The sequence below is a fragment of the Dasypus novemcinctus genome, chromosome 16, assembly GCF_030445035.2.
Source record: "Dasypus novemcinctus isolate mDasNov1 chromosome 16, mDasNov1.1.hap2, whole genome shotgun sequence".
NCBI lineage: Eukaryota > Metazoa > Chordata > Mammalia > Cingulata > Dasypodidae > Dasypus > Dasypus novemcinctus.
In genome coordinates, this window is record NC_080688.1 from 12,355,734 (window position 1) to 12,379,274 (window position 23,541).

The 23,541-nt window shown below is 39.7% G+C and overlaps 1 pseudogene; it reads left to right on the forward strand.

The window, feature by feature from the left end:
* The first annotated feature begins 605 nt into the window (after positions 1–605).
* On the forward strand, positions 606–1,445 carry LOC101419103 (syntaxin-16 pseudogene; annotated as a pseudogene).
* Positions 1,446–23,541: the final 22,096 nt, after the last annotated feature.

Genomic DNA, 23,541 nt, shown 5'->3' on the forward strand with positions numbered 1-23,541 from the left:
CATCAGCAAAAAATTACAAGCCACACAAGGAAAGAGGAAGAGATTGTCCATTCAAGGGAACAAAGCAAATATCCCGAGGAGATACAGGAGTTAAGAAAATTAATCACTGATATACACACAACTCTCCTAAATTAATTCAAAGAATTGAAATAAAATGACTAAAGAGATAAAGAATATAAAGAAGACAATGAGTGAATATCAAGAACAATGTGAAAGCCTTTAAAGACAAGTAACAGACCATATGGCAATGAAAGACACTATAGATGAAATTAACAATACATTAGGGCAGTCAGATCTTAGGAGGGAGGAGATGGACAAGAGGAGTAAGAACCTTGGAAGTCCAGTCCTGTTGTTTCCTGGAGGCCTAAAGCCTGTTAGAGGAGGAGGAGCAGGGCTTCCAGGGTGGTGGAGGGGTCAGGAAATTGTGACCATGCCTTAGCAGGCTCAGCCACAGTAAAAGAGGGGGACACCAGGTGCCCTGGACCTTGGAGCTCAGACCTGGACTGGGGTAACTTGGGGTGCCTAAGCCAGGTCTCTGGTGGGGAAACTGAGTCAAGGTTAGCCTGAAGGCACAACCTAGATACACAAGAGCCACGTTAAGACTGTTAGCCAAGCAAACTGCCAATGACCGTATGGCACTGGTTTCAGGCATTAGCTCAGATGCATAAGCAGCAATTGACATGGCAAAATGGCTGCCTCCTAACTATGATGAGGCAGTGGATGGAGAAGTTGAATATACATCATGATTTCAGCTGGATTAAACAGAAGATGAAAAAATTAGCCAGCCTTTATGAAAGCATATAAACAGACCCATGCTGGATGACAGCAATGAGGAAGAGCATGCCACTGAATCACGACAAAGAGATCATCAATTTCTTCCACAGAGGCCAGCATGAGGTACAGGTCCTGATCAGCCAGGTCCATGGGGTCTGCTCCAAGCAAGAGTGGCTCCTTTGCAAAGTGGCAACTTCCCTGGTACAGACCCTGCAGGAGCTGACTACATGCTTCTGGCATGATAAGTTGGGCTGTGTCAAAAGCATGAAGAATTAAAAGGAAAGATCCCAGCATTTTTTGATATATCAGTACCACTAACGACTGATGGTGATGATAATACTCCTCTTGATTAGGGTTTTAGAGATGACCAGTTAGTGCTGGTGAAGCAGTGCATGCTGATGGTGGAAGAGAGTGAGCAGGAGATCTGTCAGATTGTCCAGTTCATCTGTGACCTGAATGAGATCTTTATGGATTTGGGAGCAGTGATTGCCAAACAGGGTACAATTCTTGATGGAATTGACTAAAACACTGAATAATGCTGTGTGAAAACGGAAGATGATTTGAAACAACTTCACATGACAGAACAGTATCAAAAGAAGAACCAGACGATGCTTGTGATTTTAATATTATTTGTTATCATTATTGTCCTCATTGTGGTCCTGTCAGTGTGAAATCTCACTAAATGGATTTCCTGGTGAGCATGTTTGGCCTGAGCCCATTGGCTGTCTGCAAATGTCCAACCATGAGTGTCTCATGTCTGGGCAGGCAATGTCTCCATGGACCACTTCTCATGATCATATTCAAGTGGAGGAAGGGGATTTCATTTTCCTTCATAGTTGAGAATATGAGGACCTGTGATACTACTGCAGTGCAAATAGAGTTTGAGCTCTGTGATAAGTTATAATACTTTTTTTGAAAAAAGAGATAAAATGTAAGTTTACAGGCTTAAGCAGAAACTGTTACATACTATAGGCACACATGGTATTTTTTTTAGCATTCATGTCCAAGCAGCATGTTCATATAATTTTGGGAACATTTTAAAAATTGTCTAGTTTTTAAGAAATTTGGTATCAAAATTTTATGAATAAAAGCAAGAATGCTTCTTCATTTTTCTCTACATATTTTCCAGTTGAAAACAAACTGAGAAGTCCTTGAATTTATAATCTGTTCTCCATTAACTTAATTTAACTTTCCCTCATTTAACGATCAGAGTAACAAAGTGTGGAAAATAAGAATCCATCATTGATGTTAATTTACACATTTAGATGGGTCAGTTAAAACAGCTTCATAACTTTAAATTAGTTGTAAATGGTGTATTTCTTATTTAAAATTTTCTAACCATGTTTTCTGCAGTAAACCAAAAGAGGTTTCTAAAAAAAAGCACTTAAAATGTTTAAGTTGGTAAATTAAAAAAAGCTCATATTAAAGGGAAGCTTGGAATTGTCATAACAGTCAGCAGACTCAGCCAGTCTGCCCCCATGGCCATTCCTAAGAGGTTCTGGCTCAATCCATTATTTACTCACTAAGTACATAATAACCTATTCAAATCTAACCTCATTTAACAAACTGTGAATTTACCCTAGGCAATTTTAAATGGGTTACACTTTAGGATCAGTGGATCTCAAATTATTAACCAAGCATCACTCCATTTCAAAGTATAATTTAACAGCTCTAACATGCCCAGTTAACAGCACCCATAAAATAGGCATGCTTCTGAGGGTCATGAAAATCTCAACTTGTGTAGGTGAACATGGATTGGATCAGTGGGAGGACTATCATTTGCTTACCTATAAGCAATAGGGTGCTTGGATACATTCCTGGAATCATGGAATAATCTGGAAAGTGATGCTAAATTTGAAAAATGAAGAAGGAATTTGCTCAGGTTTCACTTAGTCCTGAGCCAGCTGTATAATCATAGTGGTCTTTGTGTAATTCTGATGGTTTTCCATTAGTATGTCTTTCCTAAGAAGAATAAGAGAAGTGTATTATTCAGTGTGTTAGGTTTTATTTCTACCAGTCACATGAAATTTCTTTCTAGAAATGACCTTAAAGTTGTTTCCAAAGTTTTAAACTGAAGCCCAACAAATGGTAATATTTGCATTGTTCAAGAAGATCCTGGGTTTCCCATCTAAAACCCTGTCCTAACCTTCTCTTCCATAGGTTTTTATGCCACCAGGCAACCACTGATCTTCTGATTACAGACTTGGCCTTAGAATTATTTAAAGGTGTCTCTGGTATTTCAGGAAATAGCATGTTATTACTTGAGCAACACTTATTTATTAACAAAGAGGGTCAAAGAATAAGAAACCAGCGATGGTAGCAGAGTGACTGTGAGAAAATGGAATTGTTCCACAAGATCCTGCATGATGGATATGGGACATGTTAAACTTCACCAAAAATATATGAGTCTATAGGTTAAAATATAAACCATAATGTAAACCATAATGTAAATAAAATTTTTAAAAATTATACAGTTTAAAATATAAACCATGATGTAAACCAAAATGGAACTATATTTGGTAGCTATGTTTCATTTTCTGTACCATCTGTAGCAAATATAACATGAACATGTATAAATATCATTGCTGGGGAAGGGGAAAAAGGGTTTGATGTTAGATATATGGGAGTCCCCTATACTGTATATGTGACTTTACTGTGATCTAAAACTTTTTTGAAGACAAAAGTAAAAATTAAAAAAAAAAAAAAGAATGTAGTAGACCCTGAGGAAGGAATGAAAGAAATTGCCTTGCCACTGTACATAAAGGACAACATGTTTTTCAGTGATGAAAGGCAAAATGTCAACAACAAAGTTTTGTAATGTTTTCCTTTTTTTAATATCCCAATTTATTTTTAATTTATTTCAGTTTTTCTAAATTAGTATGTATTTTATTTCTATTTTTTAAAACTCATTGCTATTTCATTTTCCTACTAATTGAATTTGGCAATTTATTAGGTTTCAAATTTTAGAAGTTTTGGACCACAGAGAGGTTCAACTATAGCAGTGGAGTAACACTAGTGTGGGGTGTTATTGATGGGGACACATGGTTGGTAGGGAGTTCTCCTGGATATGTATATAGGGTACATAAAAATATTTGGATGTTTGTTGTGTATTGTAACTTACAAATGAGAACTGGGGGAGTGCTGAGTTCCTAGCCAGGGGAACTGTCAAATTTCCCAATGGAACAGCAATAATCCCCCAAATGCAAGGGCCAAGAGCAATGGAGAAGGATGCTCCAATGATGAATCCTTGATAATGATGACTATGCTTATGAGCTTGTGTGCTTGAAATTTCAATTAGGCCTAGAGCTATGGGATGCCTAAGAATTACCTCCTGAGAGCCTCCATAGTGCTCAAAAGTGGCCACACTCTAAGCCAAATTCAGCATGTAAATGTATTACTTTCCCCCCATTGTTGGACATGACTCCCAGGGATGAGCCTCCCTGGTGCCAAGGGATTACTACCAATCACTAACTTGTGATGCAACTAGAAAAATATCTGAATAAAATGGAGAAATGGTAAGGACAAATGAGTTTATATAGCTAAGAGCCTTCAAAAAAGAGTTGGGATGTCTTCAGAGTAGTTGCTCTTATGCACGCCTCAGCAGGATCTCAGAAACAGCCAAAGAAGATACAACTCCAGGGACTGGTGTTTCTGAGGGCTATAGAGACACACAGGTTCTATGGTCATGGAAGATGGCTTTGGAGTTTAGTGCTTTTTCAGTGGACCCTACTTTGTAATTTGTGTTCCTGAGTGTGATGGAATTGGAGTTAGATGTGACCTTTCTACACATGTTTCTTCTGTCACTTATATTCAGGAGACTTGAATCTCTATATATATTTTTATTTTCAAAGTGTTTGGGGATAGTTTCTGTCCAGCTCCCCACCCCACCCCAATTAGGTATAATAGTGGATCTGATTAGAAATGGTTTTAAGGATTGTATGTGGGAATGGGGAAACTGTTTCCCATCCTGACTGAAACTAGTGTGATGCCAGTCAGAAGGCCAGCTTTCTGTCACCACAGCTGTGATGACAAAAGGCATTGAGCAGACAAAAGACAGCCTGTAGTGAATACCAGAGCCACCAACTTTCTGGGGTCTTCCAAACACTGTATTTTTCTGTTCTCCTTTACTTAGGAAAGATCAGATGCACTTGGTGAAGTAAAATAAAACTAATTCATGTCCTTGTACCTCAGGGTGACTTTTTTAGCTGTGCTAGCCATTTTTCACGGGCCTGTCAGGCCAACCACCTCTCCTGGGCAAGTCCAGGCCACAGGCTCTGGACACACACCTCCCCTGTATTCTGGGATTGCCTGTACTCTGCCCCAGGGAGAAGAAAGGCAGAGGTTTGCTTTTGATTTTCCAGAGTACCTAGTGATCTTTCCTGAGATTAAAACTTAAAACTACTCTCTTGCTTTGTTAACTGACGAGCAGGGGTTGGTGTGGGGTGGGTTAGTAAGGATGTACTGTATGCCTAATTTAACAATGGATTTACCACTTTCTCTGCTAATTGAATGAGTACTTTATATTTGTTTTGACACAGTGTTTTTACACTTTATCCTAGCTAATGGCTTCTTAAACATATAAACCTTCCAACATAGTTGGTCAGATAAGAATTTTTTTATTATATGCTTAAATAAAGCAATTAGTGAAGTGCTTCTATCTACCATTACTTTTTGTTTTTTTAAAACTGAAATTTCCATTACTAGAAATGTTCGTACAATAAAAAATCATGTAGATTAAAGAAAAAATCATTAGAGGCAAAAAAGAGTAAATTTGAGTTAATCAAAGAGAATTACTGACTTCAGAAATAGAACGTCTGAATTGGAAATGACAGGAGAACAGAAAGAGAAGAAAATGGAGAAAATGGAACAGAGCGTCTGGGAATTGAATGGCAGTATTAATATGGCTTGTGCATGAATTCAAACTTATGTAATGCCGTATCCAAGTTTGCCCATTTTCTGGAAAGCCAATTAAGTGATATAGACTATATAGGCCTTGAATATTCAGGAAGGATTTAGACTGAATGTGTGTTCAAACTTACATCCAGATGGAATATGGGTGATATGTTAATTCAAGCTTACCTGGTATGTGGGTGGTATGTTAATCCAGGCTTACCTGGTACCCAAACAAACCCCTAAACTCTAAGAAATTAACAAAGAAATACTTTTTTTGCACCAAAGTGTTGCTTGACCCCCACTCCTAAATCCTCTGTATAAAAAGGGCCTGGAAATATTGCTCAGGGCTTGGTCTTTGGATAGAAGTCCACCAGGGCTGGCCAGTTGTTAAAAATCTTCCTTCTCAGAAAAGTCTCACATCCTGGCCCTTAATATCACAATCACTGACTTCTCTCTGCAGCTACAACATCTCTGTAGCATTCAGGATTGCTGCAAAGGCCAGAGATGGCAACAGTTGGTTGCCCCTCTCAGATGCCTCTGAGAAAGCTGGTATGTCCCAGGTGAACCCCAGCCCAGGGAGACCCTGAACCCCTTTGGTCCAGAAAGAGGTCATGAACTCTGCCAGAGCCCTCCTGGAAGAAACCAGGTGCACTGGCGAGTTTGAAGGAGACCCTGAGAATGAAGCTAAGAAGCATCACATGCAAAATGGGTAAGACCCCTGGGGACATAGTGCAGGAAATGCCTAACTCTGAAAAGTTAGGAAGGGAGCCTGATCACCTCCTAAGAAGAATCTAGTACTCCCATGGAGAAGGAAGGAAGCCATCTTCTCTAGGTCTAATAATGGTAGGAAAATAGGTGGCTGTGTGCGTGTGACTATGGCAACTGTGTGAGACAGAGACATACTTCTGTGGAGTGAGAGCAGAGTCCTAATCTGTGCTTCTGTGGTGATCTCATCTGGTAAAGAGCAGTGAAGACACCCTCCAGGGCTCTTTATCTGTGTAGGGGGTTTATACAGGTTTATACCAGCTAAGAGTTTCTGTAAGTTTCCTCGAAGGGAGTGGTCAGTGATGGATGAAGTGAAAGGCTGAGTGAATGTTGCGCAGTGCTGACACAGGGTGGAAACATGGGGATCATACAAAGTAGGACCCTGCTAGGTGGTATGCTAAATAAACTTTTGCCAGGCATTCCATGAAGATGTATACGGCTTAAAGTTTCAGCCAGGAAAGCTTAGAATACTTTGTGAATTAGAATCACTGGCTTTTGGCATGGGCAGGCTACAAGAGGGCACGTTTGACCCATAGATCATCAGTAAAGTCCATGATGTGGTAACTGGAAAATGAGGACACTCTGACCATTTCCTAAACATTGATGCCTGACAGGACACTGTAAGTCAAAGCCCACCCTTGTTAAGGAAATGTAGAATGAAAGAAGTCAGGATTTGCCTGATACAAGAGCCTGGAGGTGCTGTCCAGGGAAACAGGACAAACAAGTGCCTTGCAAAGTGTCTGGATAAAGTGAGCTTGAAATCTAGTTCTGACTCATCCATTCTAGAAGAGCTAGATGAAAACAACCTACCACTGCTTTTTGTGGTTGCTCCTACTGTGTCAGTGCCAAGGAGTGGGGATGGGCCACTTTCCCCAAGCAACATAGCCCTGCTGCTCCCATAGCTGCTCCTGCAGCTACTCCTGCACCACGTATGCAACAACTTTCTTCAAGCAATACAACCCCCCTGTTCTTGGGGCCATTACCACAGCCACTTTCTCCAAGCAACATGACCCTGCTACTCCAGCAGCCACTTCCACAGCTGCTTCCACTGCCACTCCCACAGCCACTCCTGCAGCTGCTTCTGCAGCCACTTTTTTCATGCAATACAACCCTGCTGCTCCTGCAATCACTCACACCACTGCTCTCACAGCCACTTCCACTGCTGCTTTCTCTGAGTAATGTAGCCCTTCTATTTCTGCACCCACTTTCTCCAAGCAACACAGTCCTGCCTTTTATGCAGCTACTTTCTCCAAGCAATGAGGCCTCTTCACCCCCACAACCACTGTCTCTGCCAATCTTGGGCCCTGGCAGTGTAGTGCCACACTCCCAGGCACAAGTGCTGACCATCAGTCAGGAAAGAGCCCCTGAAAAATGACAACTCAGATCACAGGGAGCCTTTGGGACAGGTGGAACAGGGAGAAGGACCACCTTACAGGTACCTTTCCATGAGGACCAAACTCCAATTTATTATGATGCCAATGGCCAGATCCAAAGAGGAAACCAAATGTTCGTGTACCCACCTTTTACTACCACTGACCTCTTTAAGTGGAAAAGTCACACGTCATCATACTCAGAAAAGCCGCAGGCCATGATGGACCTCTTCCAGTCTATCTTACAAACACACAAACCCACCTGTGCTGGCTGCAAACAACTCCTCCTGACCCTTACTCTACTTGGAGGAGAGAACATGAGTTACACAAGGAGTTCTAATCTGGTTCAAAGAATATCCACTTGAGGAAACCCTAGACTGTGACCAATATGCCCGCACAGAGTTCCCAGATGAGGACACCTAATGGAATCCCAATGACATGACTGGGCTTAACCAACTAACATCTTTCCACTAGACCGTAGTCGAAGGGTCAGGACTGGGACCCAAAAGGTAGTTTACATGGCAAAGACCACCCAAGTCCTACAGACTCTTGAGGAAAGTCCTGCTCAATTTTATGAATGACTGTGTGAGGCATTTCATGCAAATACACTCTTTAACATGGATGCTCCCAAAAGCCAAACAATGATCAATACAGCATTTGTTGCCCAATCACAGGCCAACTTCTGAAGAAAACTGCAGAATTTAGACAGGTTTTCTCTTATGAACATTTCCCAGCTCATGGAGTAGCCTCCAAGATTTTTGTTACCTGCAATATAGAAACCGGAAGAGAGGAAAACTGGAAAATGAAAAAGAAAGTGGACATTTTCACAGTAGCACTTGTCAAAAGAAGCAACCCCATGTCAAGGAAAGTAAACTGGGGGGCCCATGTCACAAGGAGGAAGGGTCCACCCCTATGATGAAGTCACTGTGTGTACTGCAAGGAGGAAGGACACTGGAAGAAGGAATTCCCCAACAGATTGCTTGACTCCAGCACTTTCAAAGTGGCCAAAACATTAGCCAGGAGAGTAAATGGGGCACCACAAACTAAACCCTGGGTTTGCAGGAATTCAGAATGAAAACATGCAAATCAGCTCTTCAGACTTCTGGGAATAGAAGGCTCTGATGAGAATTATTAGGACAGACTGGGCTCTTATTCTCTCAGCCCCATAGAGCCTATGGTCTGATTATATATTCAGAGATAGCTGAATGAAGGCATACTAAAGCCATGCAAGGCTCCATGGAGTATCTCACTCTTCTCAGTTAAAAAGGTCAATGGGGATTACGACCCTGTCCAAGACTTGTGAGCAGTCAACTCAGCAGTAGTGACCATAAACCCAGTGGTCCGAAATTCTTACAGTCCTCTCAGATTTATACCCTCTTTGGCAGTCTACTTTTCATGCCTGGATCTCAAAGACACCTTCTTCTGCATTTGAATAGCACCCCAGATTCAACTGATCTTTGCCTTTATATGGGACAATCCAAGATCCAGCAAAAAGCAACCACTCACCTGGACATGGCTCTCTCAGGGATTCAAAAATGTGCCCACTATTTTTGGACAAGCCATTGAACTTAAGTCCTTTAAACCAGAAAGCCATAATTGTTTCCTCCTCCAATATGTAGAAGACTTCATCCTCGGGAGTCTCACCTACCAAGACTGTGCTAGCAGAACCCATGCCCTTTTAAAATATCTGCAAAAGGGTTTATCAGGTGTCTAAAAGAAAAGCCCAAATCTACCAACCTTTTGTCAAGTATCTAGGTAACAAAATAGCACAGAGGCTCCATGAATTAAGACTTGAAAGAAAAGAAGCAATCTGTAGCATCTCTGAGCCCAGAACTCACCAAAATGTGAGAATTCCTCAGAGTTGCTGGATTTTGCTGTTTCAGATCCCCAACTTTGGAGTCCTCATGCACCCTTTGTGTAAAGCCACAAAGGGAGATCATGAACCCCTGCTCTGGGGAAGCCCACAGAAAAGCACTTCAGCATTCTCAGTCAGGCCCTGATGGAAGCACTGAGCCTTAGGCTTCCATATCTCAGTAAAACATTCTACCTCTATGTCCATAATGACCAGGATATCACAGTAAGATTACTCAGTACCTGGGTTCCTGGAAAAGACCCATAACCTACCTATCCAAGCAACTGGACACTGTAGCCCAAGGATAGCCCTCATGCTTATAAAACTGTAGAGAAGGAAAACAAACAAACAAAATATGACAAACACAATTCCAATCAAAATATGGCTAACATAAATAATTCCTTGAGAGTAATAACACTGAATGTCAATGCATTAAACTCACCTATCAAAAGATTCAGACTGGAAGATTGGATAAGGAAATATGACCCATTTATATGCTGTTTGCATAAAACACATCTTAGACCCAGGGATTCAAGGAGATTGAAAGTGAATGGCTGGGAAAAAAAAAAAAAACTTTACAGGCAAACAATAACAAAAAAAAAAAAAAAGGGCAGGAGTTGCTATATTAATATAAGACAAAATAGACTTTAAATGCAAAACAATTGGGAGAGACAAAGATGGATACTACATATTAGTGAAATGGATAATATTTCAAGAAGAATGAACAATCATAAATATTTATGCCCCTAACAAGGGCACCTTCATATACATAGGCAACCACTGGAAAAACTAATTGAAAGAATGATGTCTTGACAATTATAGTGGGGGACTTTAATACACCACTATGAACTTTGGACAGAATATCTCAAAAGAGAATCAATAAAGAAATAAAAACTTTGAACAGTATATTAGAGGAGCTGGACCTAATATATACAGGTCATTACATCCAAATACAGCAGGATAAATAGTTTTCTCAAGTGCACATGGATCATTCTCCAAGATAGACCATATGCTAGGCCACAAAGAAAGGCTCAGTGAATTCAGAAAGATCAAAATCATACAGAATAATATCTCTGACCACAGTGCAGTAAAGCTGGAAATCTGCAAGAGCCAGAGGCCCAGATTTCACACCAAGACATGGAAATTAAACAGCACAATCTTAGAAAAACAGTGGGTCAAAGAGGAACTCTCCAAAGAAATTAATAACTACCTTGAAACGAATGAAAATCATAACACAACATACCAAAACTTATGGGATGCAGGAAAAGAAATACCGAGAGGGAAATTTATAGCCATAAATTCATACACCAAAAAAAAAAGAAGGAGCAAAAATTGAAAAACTAACTGCATATTTGGAGGAGTTATTAAAAAACAACAACAAAGTAACCCCACAGGAAGAAGAAAGAAAGAAATAACAAAGATCAGAGCAGAACTAAATGAAATAGAAAATAAGAAAGCACTTGAAAAGATAAACAAAACCAAGAGTTGGTTCTTTGAGAAGGCCAATAAAATTGACAAACCCTTATCGAGACTAACAAAGAAAAAAAGAGAGAAGATGCAAATACACAAAATAAGAAATGAGAAAGGAGATATCATCCCTGACCCCACTGAAATAAAGACTATCATAAGAGGATACTTTGAAAAACTATTTTCCAACAAAAATGACAATTCAGAGGAAATGGACAAATTCCTAGAAACACATAAGCAGCCTATATTGATGAAAGAAGAAACTGGTGTTCTAAACAAACCAATCACAAGTAAAGAGATAGAATCAGTCATTAAATACCTTCCAACTAAGAAGAGCCCTGGGCCGCAGAGCTTCACGGGTTAATTCTACAAAACATTCCAAAAAGAACTAACGCTCATCTTGCTAAAACTCTTCCACAAAATAGAAATAGGAGGAATGTTACCTAACTCATTCTATGATGCCAAAATTACCATAGTACCAAAGCCAAAAATAGACACCACAAGAAAGGAAAATTAGAGACCAATTTCTCTAATGAACCTAGATGCCAAAATCCTCAACAAAATACTTGCTAACCATATTCAACAACACATTAAACGAATTATACACTATGACCAAGTGTGATTCACTCTGGGTATGCAAGGATGGTTCAACATAAGAAAATCAATCAATGTAATACACCATATAAACAGATTGAAGGAAAAATACCACGATTTTATCTATAGATGCAGAAAAAGCATTTGACAAAATACAGCTCCCTTTCTTGATAAACACACTCCAAAAGATCGGAATACAAGGAAATCTTCTGAACATGATAAAGAGTATATATGAAAATCCCACAGCCAACATCATTTAGAATGGTGAAATCCTAAAATCTTTCCCTCTAAGATCAGAAACAAGACAAGGATGCCCACTCTCACCTCTTCTATTTAACATTGTCTTAGAAGTACTTGCTTGAGCACTGAGGCAAAAAAACAGATATAAAAGGCATTCAAATGGGAAAGGAAGATGTCAAAATTTCATTATTTGCAGATGACATGATCCTATACATAGAAAACATTGAGAGGTCTACAACAAAGCTTCTAGGACCCATAAATGAGTGTAGTAAAGTTGCAGGTTATAAGATGAATGTGCAAAAATCAGTCGCATTTCTGTACACCAACAACAAGCAAGATCAGGAGGAAATCAAGAAACAAATATCATTTAGAGTAGTCAATAAAAAAATCAAATACCTAGGAATAAATTTAACTAAAATTTTAAAAAATTATACAAAGAGAACTACACAAGGCTGTTCAAGAAAATCAAAGAAGACCTAAATAAATGGAAGAATATTCCCTGTTCATGGTTAGGAAGACTAAATATTATTAAGATGTCTATCCTGCAAAAACTGACCTACATATCCAGTGCAATCCCAATAAATCAACATATTATTCTTTAATGAACTGGAGAAACTATCTATGAAATTTATTTGGAAAGGAAAGAGCCCCCAATTAGCTAAAGACATATTGAAAAAGAAAAAGGAAATTGGAGGAATCACAGTACCTGACTTCAAAACATACTACAAAGCTACAGTAGTGAAAACAGCATGGTATTGGAACAAGGAGAGACACACAGAAAAATGGAACCAAATTAAGAGTTCTCATTTAGATCCTCATATATATAGTCATAAAATATTCAATACAGCCACCAAACCCACTCAACTGGGAGAGAATGACCTATTCAACAAATGATGCCTGGAGAACTGGATATCAATATGTAAAAGATGGAAAGAGGATTACCAACTCACACCTTACACAAAAATGAACTCAAGATGGATCAAGGCCCTAAATATAAGAGTCAAGACCGTAAAGACTTTGGAAAGCAGTGTAGGGAAACATCTACAGGACTGTGTAATAGGAAATGGCTTCATGAACTTCACACCAAAATCATGAGCAGCAAAAGGACAAATAGATAAATGGGACTTCCTCAAAATTAAAATCTTCTGCACCTCAAAAGACTTTGTCAAGAAAGTGAAAAGAGAGTCTACATGATAAGAGAAAATACTTGGTAACCATATTTCTGTTTGGAGACTTATAATGTGCATTTAAAATGAACTCCTATATCTTGGGAAAAAAAAGATAACCCATTTAAAAAATGGGAATAAGATTTAAACAGACACTTCTCCAAAGAAGAAATAGAAATGGCCAAAAATCACATGAAAAAATACTCCAAATCTCTAGCTATTAGGGAATTGCAAATCAAAACTACAATGAGATAGAATCTTACTCCCATAAGATTGGCAGCTATGATAAAAACAGAAGACTACAAGTGCTGGTGAGGATATGGAGGAATGGGAACACTCATCCACTGCTGGTGTGAATGCAGAAGTATCCAGCAATTCTGGAGGACAGTTTGGCAGTTTCTCAAAAAAACTGGCTATAGATTTGCCATATGACCCATCAATTCCACTGCTGGGTATATACCCACTAGAACTGAAAACAAGTCACAAACCAATATATGCACACTAATGTTCATAGCAGCATTGTTCACTATTGCCAAAAGTTGGAATCAACCCAAATGCCCATCAACAGATGAATGGATAAATAAAATGTGGTATACACATACAATGGAATACTACTCTGCTTTAAGAATGAATACACTACAAACTCAAGTGATAACATGAATGAATCTTGAGAACCTTATGTTGAGTAAGCAACCCAGGCATTGAAGGACAAATACTACATGACCTCAATGATATGAAATAAGTAAACCAAGCTACCTCAGAGAGCTAGAGACTGGATGATAGGCTTAAAGGAAATTGGGGGGGTAGAGGAAGGATATAAGCTGACATCTACATGGGTGAAATCTATGATAAACTGGAGATAAGTATTTGTACAAGGTGGGATAAATTGGGGGAATGGGATTACCTTTCAGTGGGGCTTTGGGGGCTTGAGGGGGGCGAGGGATGGGTAATATTGCCCAAGAAATTACGGGGAGAGTGGGGGAATATATGGACATAGGAGATTATCACGGATTTGGTTGAGAGTATAATGCTGAGAAAACTTTTTCAAAAATATAATAAGGAAGGTTACCTATTTAAGACGCTTAAAGGGGATAATCTGATGCAGGACAGGCTTCCAGGGAGTGTGTGAGTGCTCATTTTGCCATAGTGGGTTATATCATTGGATAGAGACTTATATAATGAGACTTAAGTTATACCCACATCCTGGGGAGTACTGATGTCCTCAAATAGAGGGAATTGTATCTCTCAAGAGAAATGGTGGCTCCCAATGCATTAGTGTAGTTGAACATGTCAAGCCCTTAACACTTTTACAAGTATGTCTGAACATGGTCCTTCAAGCAATGAAGATTGACTGTCACTGTGAGCCCTGAAGGGATGGGGAAAAAGGTATTGAATAGATGGAATCACTGTAACTGTGTGGACAATAGAAGTGTTTCACAATATTACTCAAGGATGGATACAAGACATGTTAAATTACACCAAAAATGTATACAGGCTGATTGCCTAAAATGTAAATCATAATGTAAAACATAAGAAAACTAAAAATTTAGAAAATTGTATAGTCTAAAATACAAACCACAATGTAAACTCAAATGTTACCTTGTTTGAAAGCTATTGTCTCAATATCTGTACATCGGTTTCAGTAAAGATACTATGAACATCTAAAAACATTCTTGGTAGCAAAGGGAAAAGGGTTTTATGTTGGATATGTGGGAATACTGTATATTGTATACATGAATTACTGTGATCTAAAACTTTTGTGAAGATAAGCTTAATAATTAAGAAAAAAAGTAAAAGAAAGGACATAGACACTGAGGAAAAGACAGAAGAAGTTGTCTTGCCAATTTGCATACAGGTCATCACTTATTGCAGTGATGGAAGGTAAAACATCGAAAACAAAGCTTTTGCATTTTTAAATTTTTTGATACACCAATTTATTTTTACCTTAATTTTTCTAAATTAATATGTATTCTATATCTAACCTTTAAACTCATCACTATATTCCATTTTACTATTAATGGAACCTGGCAGTATATTGAGCTTCATTTATGAAGAAGTTTTGAATCACAGAGAGTTTCAACAATGGCAGGGGAGGAATAGTGATGTGGGATGTTACTGACTGGGGACACATAGTTGGCAGGGAGTTGTCCAGGGCATATATCCAGTTTACATAAAAATATCTGGATATTTTCATAGTGGTTACAATTAAAAACAACAGCTGAGGGAGTGCTAAGGTCCTAGTCAGGGAAGTTCTACCTCAGTCCCTAAAGGAACAGCAACAATCCCCCAATTGCAATGGCAAAGACCGAAGAAGAAGGAAGGTGCAACAATAAGCCCTTGATACTAATGACTATGCTTGTAAGCCTGTGCACCTGAAATAAGAACAAGGCCCAGAGTGCAGGGTGCCTAACAGTTACCTGCTGATACCCTCCATGTTGCTCAAATGTGACCAGTCTTGAAAACAAACTCAGCATGTAGATGTGTTGCCTTCCGCCCCAATGTGGGACAAATCTCCCAGGGATGGGGCTCCCTGGTGCCGAGGGATTACTACAAAGTACCAGCTGATGATGTTGCTTTAAAATGACCTTTAATAAAAGTGTCAACTCTGACCAGCAGTATATCTCTGTCTACATATAATACCAGGAGTTAAAAGTGTTTTTTTGACCTGAATAAAAGGGGGACATGGAAAGGACAAATGAGTTTATAGGGCTATGAGTCTTCAAAAAGAGCCGGGAGGTTATCAGAGGGTTTGCCCTTATGCACACCTCAGCAGAGTCCCAGAGAAAGATAAAGTAGATACAATCCCAGGTGTTGGTTCTTCTGAGGGCTACAGAGACCCAGAGGTTCTATGGTCATGGCATGTGGAGTTCAGTGCCAAGTCAGTTGGCCCTACATTGAGGGTTGTGTTTCTGTGTGATGGAGCTGGTCTCAGATGTGATCTCTGTCCTGTTACTTTTACTGGATCTGTAGTTAGCGCTGGAGTTTACTGTATACCCAGGGGACCTGAATCTCTAGTTTGACCATGTGATAGCCACACCCTGAACCTCAGAAGATTTGCAACTCCTACACTATGATTTATTGGGCTTGCCCCATTAAGCTAACATGGAGGTGAAGAAGGTCAATCACCACACCCGGGAGCCAGGAGTGCCTACAACTGAAAGCAGGAGAATTGCATCCAGCATCCATGTGGAATCTAGGCCACCTCTTGATATAGATGTGGAGTGGACACAACATTCTAATGTCCACAGGATGGAGGAATAGAGTATGAATTAGAGTGGACTTACTGATATTCTATTCATGAACTATTGTGAGTAATCAAAGAGAATGTGGCATTGGTATGGAGAGGGTGGCCATAATGGCTGCTGGGGGTGGGGAGTGGGAGGAGGAGTTGTGGTGTGGGGGCATTTTTCGGGGCTGTAGTTGTCCTGGGTGGTGGTGCAGGACGGTTGCTGGACATTGTGTGTCCTCTCATGACCCACTGTTTGGACTGTGGGAGAGTGTGAGCTATGGTGTGGATCATAGACCATGGGCTGCAGTGGTGTTTGGAGATGTATTCACCAAGTTAGTTTGCTGTCTCATGATGATGAAGGAGGTTGTTATTTGGGTGTGTGTGTGAGGGGGATGGTTTATATATGGGGACCTCATATTTTTTTTAATGTAACATTAATAAAATAAAGACAAAAAAAGGAAAGACAATGCACTGAAAACAGAATAAATCCAAACAGATCTACCCTAAGACATCTACCATTCAGCATGACAATTAGCAGAGATAAAGAGGATTTTAAAACCAACAAGAGTAACCAAAGCATCACAGAGTAGGGAAATTCAGTAAGGTTAAGTGCTGGCCTCTAATCAGAAATCATGGAGTTGAGAAGAAAGTGGTATGATGTATTTAAGTTACGGAAAGAGATAAACTGCCAGCCAAGGATTCTGTATCCAGCAAAACTCACCTTCAGAAATGAGGAACAGGGAAGCAGATTTGGCACAAAAATTTGGGCTCCTGTCTACCACGTGGGAGGCCCCAGGAATCAAACCTGGCAAGCTGGCCCACACCATGGAGAGCAAACAACCCACATCACAAAGAGCTGGCACAGCAAGATGATGCAACAAAGGGAGACAAGCAGACACAGAAGAATGCGCAGTGAATGGACACAGATAGCAGACAGCAAGTACCAGCAGCAAGGTGGGATAAATAAATAAAATAAACCTTTTTTAAAAAGGGTGACTAAAGTCTTCACAAGCAAACAAAACCTGATAGAATAAGCTACCAAAAGACCAGAAATCCAAGAGATACTAAAGGGAGTGCTGCAACCTGAAAGGAAAAAAAACGGGGGCAGGAAACTTGGAGAACAGTAGAAAAATGAATATTATTAGGAAGGGTAAACTAAAGAGTAAGGAGACAGAAAATAGAGTGATATGACAATGGAGAGCAAAAGAACAACATAAAGTAAGTAATGTCTATAGAGAAATAACATTGAAGGTAAATGGCTTAAACTCCCCATCAAAATACATAGATTGATAGAACAGATTTTTGAAAAATGAGCCATCTATATGTTAATCTACAAGAGACCCACCTCAGACATAAGGACACATCTAGGTTAAAGTGAAAAATTGGAAAAAAAACATATTCCATGCAAATAGTAAAAAAAAAAAAAAAAAAAATTGGAGTGGTGATACTAATATTGGTCAAAATAGATTTTGAATGGAAAACTATTAAGGAGTTGAAAAAAGTCATTATGTATTAATAAAAGGGGAAATTCACTAAGAAGAAATGTCTATACTTAATATACTTAATTTGCCTATACTTAATTTGTCTATACTTAATTTGCACCTAACCTGAATGCCCCAAGATAAATAAGGCACACACTGGCAAAACTGTAGGGAGAAATAGATGGCTGTACAATAATATTTGGAAACTTCAATACACCACTCTCAGCATTGGATGGAACATCTTAAGAGAGGACAAATAAATAAACATAGACCTTCAATAATATGATAAATGAAAAGACCTAACAGCCATCTATAGAGCACTGCACCCTAAAGCAGCAGGATATAAATTTTTGTCAGCTGCTCATGGATCCTTCTCCAAGATAGACCATACATTGGATCACAAGAAGTCTCAACATATTTAAAAATATTAAAATATAAAATACTTTCTCTGGATATAACAGAATGAAACTGGACAACAATAATGGATAGAAAAAAGAAAATCCATAAATATATGGAGACTAAGTAATACACACTTAAATAATCACTGGGTCAAAAAGAAGTTGCAAGATAAAATCAGTAGCATTTCTGTACACCAATAATGAGCAAGATCAGGAGGAAATCAAGAAACAAATACCATTCACAATAGTAAATAAAAAAATCAAATACTTAGGAATAAATTTAACTAAAGAGGTAAAGAACTTATACAACGAGAATTATACAAGATTGTTCAAGGAAATCAAAGAAGACCTAAATAAATGGAAGACTATTCCTTGTTCATGGATAGGAAGACTGAACATTATTAAGATGTCTATCCTACCAAAACTGATCTACACATTCAATGCAATCCCAATAAAAATCAACGCAGCCTTCTTTAAGGAACTAGAAAAACTAACTATGAAATTTATTTGGAAAGGAAAGAGACCCTGAATAGCCAAAGACATACTGAAAAAGAAAAACGAAATTGGAGGAATCACACTACCTGACTTCAAAACATACTATAAAGCTACGGTGGTGAAAACAGCATGGTATTGGCATAAGGAGAGACACATAGACCAATGGAATCGAATTGAAAGCTCTGATATAGAACCTCACATATACAGCCACATAATATTCAATAAAGCCACCAAACCCTCTCAATTGGGAGAGAGTGGCCTATTCAACAAATGGTGTCTGGAGAACTGGATAGCCATATGTAGAAGAATGAAAGAAGATTACCATCTCACACCTTATACAAAGATCAACTCAAGATGGATCAAAGACCTAAATATAAGAGCCAAGACCATTAAAACCTTAGAAAGCAGTGTAGGGAAACATCTACAGGACCTTGTAATAGGAAATGGATTTATGAATATCTCACCAAAAGCACGAGCAGCAAAAGAACTAATAGATAAATGGGACTTCCTCAAAATTAAAGCCTTCTGCACCTCAAAGGAGTTTGTCAAGAAAGTAAAAAGGGAGCCCACACAGTGGGAGAAAATATTTGGCAATCATATATCTGATAAGAAACTTATAACTTGCATATATAAAGAACTCCTATATCTTGAAAATAAAAAGATAAACAACCCATTTAAAAAATGGGAAAAAGACTTAAACAGACACTTCTCCGAAGAAGAAATACAAATGGCAAGAAAGCACATGAAAAAATGTTCCAAATCTCTAGCTATCAGGGAAATGCAAATCAAAACTACAATGAGATACCATCTTACACCCATAAGATTGGCAGCTATGAAAAAAACTGAAGAATACAAGTGCTGGAGAGGATGTGAAGGAAGGGGAACACTCATCCACTGCTGGTGGGAATGCGGAAGGATCCAACCATTCTGGAGGACAGTATGGCGGTTTCTCAAAAAACTAGCCATAGATTTGCCATATGACCCAGCAATACCACTGCTGGGTATATACCCAGCAGAACTGAAAACAAGGACACAAACCGATATATGTACACCAATGTTCATAGCAGCATTGTTCACTATTGCCAAAAGTTGGAATCAACCCAAATGCCCATCAACAGATGAGTGGATCAATAAAATGTGGTATATACACACAATGGAATACTACTTGGCTGTAAGAACAAACACACTACAAACACATGTGATAACATGGATGAATCTTGAGAACCTTATGTTGAGTGAAGCAACCCAGACATTGAAGGACAAATACTACATGACCTCAATGATATGAAATAAACAAGCTGCCCTAGATAGCAAGAGACTGAACGATAGGCTTACAGGAAATCGGAGGGCGGAGGAAGGATATGAGCCGATGTCTGCAGGGGTGGAATTTAAGACGAGATGGTGGTAAGTATGAACACAAAGAAGAGATAAAATGGGGGCAAGGGGTTGCCTTTGGTTGGGGCTTTACGGGTTTGAGGGTGGCTGGGGAGGGATGGTTGGGTAACGTTGCCCAAAAGTGGGGGGAGGGAGGGGGAGCATACAAACACAGGAGAGGGTCAGGAGGTGGTGGAGAGTAAAATGCCAAGAAAATCATATCAAAATATAATAAAGAGGGTTACCTGTTTAGAATGCTCGGAGGGGAGGGTCTGATGCAGGACGGGCTCCTGGGGAATGCCTAAATGCTCATTCTGCCAGAGTGGGTGACACCATGGGGTAAAATCCCAAGTAGTGAGAGTGGGGGTGGACCCACATCCTGGGGAGGACTAATGCCACCAAATAGAGGGAACTGTATCCCTCGAGAGAAAGGGTGGCTCCCAGGGCATTGGGGCAGTTGAGCAAGTTAGGCCCTGAACACTATTCCATCTATTTCTGGAAGTGGCTCCTCAGGAAATGAAGGTTGGCTGTCACTGTGGGCACCAAGGTGGAAGGGAAAATGGACGTTAAATGTGTGGAACCAAAATAAAAGGGGGGCAAGAGAGGAGTTTTTTGAGAGTACACAAGGATGGATATAAAACATGTAATATTACACCATAACATATAGGAGATGACAGACTGATAATGTAAACCATAATGTAAAACATAGGATAACTAAAAATGTAAAGAACTGTGTATCCTAAAGTATGCACCATAATGTAAGCACAGATATTACCTTGTTAGAAAGCTAATATCTCAGACTCTGTACATCACCTTAAGTAAATATGATGTGAAAAGGGTGTAAGAGTATAGCTGTGGAAGGAAAAAGGTTTTGTGGTGGATGTATGGGAGTGCTGTATATTATATATATGCATTGCTGTGGTCTAGGACTCCTGTGAAGAAATGCTGAATAATTAGGGGGGGGGGAAAGGATAGGATGTGGAATTTTTTCAAGTCAACATTCTTTATCTAAGTTCTTTATCTAACTTTATCCAAGTTCGTTATCCATCCTTTAAACCCATCGCTATATACCATCCCCTAGTAAAGGACCATGACATTATATTGGGCTTCAAATTTCGGGGAGTTCTGGACCACAGAGTGTTTCAACAATGGCAATGGAGGGATACTGGTATGGGATACCAATGACAGGTGATATATGGCTGACAGGGAGCTGTACAGAACATATGTCCAGGGGGCATGGTAATGATTGGATATACTCATAATGGCAACAATTAAAAACCACAGCAGGGGGGTACTGGGTTCCTGGCCAGTGGTGCTCTGCCGCGGTCCCTAGGGGAGCAGCGACAGTCTCCCAGGTACAGCGGTGGGGACCTGGAGGGAGTGAGGGTTCAACAGTGAGCCCCTGATGCTAATGACTATGCTTGTGAGCTGATAAACCTAAAATAAGAACAAGGCCTAGAGCAACATTGTGCCTGGGAATTTCCTCCTGTCAGCCTTCATGTTACTCAAATGTGGCCAGTCTCGAAGCCAAACTCAGCATGTAAATGCAATGCCTTCCCTCCAGCGTGGGACATGACACCCGGGGATGAGCCTCCCTGGCAATGAGGGACCACTATCAACTACCAACTGATGATGCAACTGGAAAAGGACCTTATACGGAAGGTTCAATGCGGATCAGCAGAATATCCATGTCTACATAAAATAACATGACTTTAAAATGCTGTTTGACCTAAAGTAAGGGGGAAATGGAAAGGAGAAATGAGTTTATATGGCTACGAGTTTCTAAAAAAGAGTCTGGAGGCTGGCAGAAGGATTGCCCTCATGCACAACTGAGCAGAGTCAGAGAGACAGATAAAGCAGATACAACCCCCAGATATTGGTTCCTTTGAAGGCTAAAGAGACCCATGAGAGTTATGGCCATGGCCGATGGGGTTAACTACCAGGGCAGATGGCCCCTCTTTGGAAATGGTGTTTATGTGTGATGAATCTGGACTCAGATGGGATCTCCCTTCACAAGACTTTCATGCTAATGTGCTGGAGGAGCAGTTAACATTGGGATTTAAGATATATTTAGGGGATTTGAATCTCTGGATTGACAATGTGATAGCCAGGTCCTGAACCTCAACAGACTCCAGCACCTACAATCTGATTTATTGGACTTACCGCACTCAGCTAAGATGGAGTTGAAAAAGGACAATCACCACACCATGGAGCCTAGAGTGATTACAACTGAAAATGGGAGGATTGCATCCAGCATCCATGTGGAATTTGAGCCTCCTCTTGACATAGAGGTGCAATGGACACAACCAATCCAATGTCCACATAGAAGAGGTGGTATTGGATTGAGAAAAGTGGACATGGTGGACGATGGGTATGGGGAAAGGCAGGAAGAGATGAGAGGTGGAGGTGTCTTTGGGACATGGAGCTGCCCTGGATGGTGCTTCAGAGGCAATCACCAGACATTGTAAATCCTCACAGGGCCCACTGGATGGAATGGGGGAGAGTATGGGCCATGATGTGGACCATTGACTATGAGGTGCAGAGGTGCCCAAAGATGTACTTACCAAATCCAATGGATGTGTCACGATGATGGGAACGAGTGTTGTTGGGGGGGGAGAGGGGGGATGGGGAAGCGGGGTTGAATGGGACCTCACATATATATTTTTGATGTAATATTATTACAAAGTCAATAAAAATAAATAAATAAATTAAATAAAATAAAAAGAAGTTGCAAGAGAATTCAGCAAATATCTTGAGATGAACAAAAGTGAGAACACAACATTTAAAAACCTATGGGACACTACAAAGGCAGTGCTGAGAAGGAAATTTATAACCCTCAAGGTTTACTTCAAAATGTTTACATTAAGAAAGTGCTAAAAGTGAAGTTCTAACTGCACACCTGGAGAAACTAGAAAAATGACAGCAAACTAAACCCAAATTCAAATGAAAGAAATAGTAAAGGTCAGAGAAAAAAATAAATGAAAACAAGAACAAAATTAAACAAACAATGGAATCAACCAAACCAAAAGTTGGTTCTTTGAGAAGATCAGCAAAATTTACAGAACCTTAGGAAAATGAGAAAGAAAAAAGCCAACAGACACAAATAAATAAAGCCAGAAATGAAGGGGGGTCATTATCCCTGACGCCATAGAATTAAGGGAGATCATACAAGGATACCAGGTGTAAATGTATACAAAAACAACTAGACAATGAGAGGATATGGACAAGTTCCTACAAAAAAAACAACAACAGAAAACACAAATCACCTAAACTGACCATAGAAGAAATAGAAGACCTCAACAAACCAATCACAAGGAAAGATATTGAAACCATCATGAAAGGCTCCCAACGATAAAAAGCCTGGGGCCAGATGGCTTCACAGTGAATGTTACTAATCTTTCAAAAATGATTGAATATCAATCTTGCTGAAGCTCTTCCAAAAA